The sequence below is a fragment of the Euphorbia lathyris genome, chromosome 3 (assembly GCF_963576675.1).
Source record: "Euphorbia lathyris chromosome 3, ddEupLath1.1, whole genome shotgun sequence".
NCBI lineage: Eukaryota > Viridiplantae > Streptophyta > Magnoliopsida > Malpighiales > Euphorbiaceae > Euphorbia > Euphorbia lathyris.
In genome coordinates, this window is record NC_088912.1 from 6,173,027 (window position 1) to 6,174,918 (window position 1,892).

The following is a 1,892-nucleotide window of genomic DNA, read 5'->3' on the forward strand; positions in this document are numbered from 1 at the left end:
AATCAACATATTGAGAACCCAATCTTCGATCCAATCCCCGTCACAACCAGGAGCATTCAACCCCGACAACTGCCAACAAGAAACCGCGAAGTCGCAACCCCCGAAGAGATGCCATCCATGCTCAACTTCCCTACCACAGATTACACATTCAATAGGAACCGCAATGTGCCGATACGACAACCGACTTCTCAAAGGCAGAATCCTTGCACATAATCTCCACAAAAACGAATGGAATTTTGGAGGAATTTCTAAGCTCCAAATCCGTTTCCATCCTTCATTCAGTTCAGATACAGGCAGACTAGGGTCGAGCCGGTGATATCCAGATTTAGCAGTATAAATGCCTTTAGAATTAAAATGCCAAATGATAGAATCATCCAAAAATGATAACGGCACAACCATATTAAGTATTATCCTACTATCCTCAATAGCAAACCACTCCCTAACTTTCCCTCTATCCCAAATCCGTGTGCCCGGTACAAAAAGGTCGGCAACAACCGCATCCTTATTCACATCCATACTAAAGGGTTCCACCATTCTCCTATCATCAGATCACAGCCAAGGATCTCTCCAAACTGAAATTTGAGTGCCCCTTCCGATTCTCCATCTCACTCCCTCCCTGATAACGGCTAATGAACTCCAAACGCTCCGCCAAACTAGACTGGGATTGCTCCCCAAGTTAGCTGAAAGAAGTGAACCGTGGGGGTAGTATTTGGCTTTGAACATACGGCTCACTAACAGGTTTGGCTTTTCAATTAGCTTCCAACTTTGTTTACCCAAAAGGGCGAGATTGAACTCATACAACTTCCTAAAACCCAACCCACCATTTTCCTTTCTAACACTCAACCTTTCCCAACTACACCAGTGAATTTTCCTTGATCCGTTTTCCTTCGTACCCCACCAAAATGAGTTCATCATCCTTTGAAGCTCCTCACAGGTTGACTTAGGGAGCAAAAAAGTGCTCATACAAAAAGTAGGTAATGCTTGTGCAACCGCCTTAAGTAAAATCTCCTTCCCTGCATTAGACAGAAATCTATAGGACCAGCTACGAAACCTTCTAGTCAACCGATCCTTTAAGAAACTGAAAATTGCTTTTTTAGACCTCCCAATCAAAGAAGGCAAACCAAGATATCTCCCAGTATCAAGTGGAAGAGAAATTTCAAGTAATTCTTTACACCTCTCCTGATTGTCAATACTGACATTGGTACTGAAAAAAATGCCTGATTTCTGCCTATTTACAGCCTGACCTGACAATATTTCATAAGATAGAAGAATAGTACTGACCGTTCTGCATTCAGCTTCAGTTGCACTAAAGAAAAGCATACTATCGTCTGCAAAAAATAAATGCGAGATGCTAGGAGCCCCAGTGCAAATACGACATCCAGTAATTAACCCATCCATCTCAGCCTTAGAAATTAATCTAGACAGGACCTCTACACAAATTATGAACAAATAAGGAGATAAAGGGTCCCCTTGTCTCAGCCCTCTCTTCGGAATAATCGGGCCAACCAATTCAGAATTCAAAGAGATTTCATAAGAGACAGTGCAAATACACAACATCATCCATTTTACCCATACTTCATCAAAACCCATACGCACCATGACAGCTCTAAGAAACTCCCAACTAACCCTATCATATGCTTTACTGATATCCAATTTCAAAGCTACCTCCCCTCTCCCCCCTCTGTGTTTTCTTTTCATAAAGTGTAGAGATTCGAACGCAATTTGCACACTATCGACCAAGGATCGTCCCGGAACAAAAGCCGATTGGCTTTCAGAGATGATATCCGGCAACACACTTTTTAATCTATTAGCCAGAACTTTTGCAACCAGTTTATAAAGTACATTACATAACGATATAGGTCTAAGATCAGTCATTTTCACCGGATTATCAC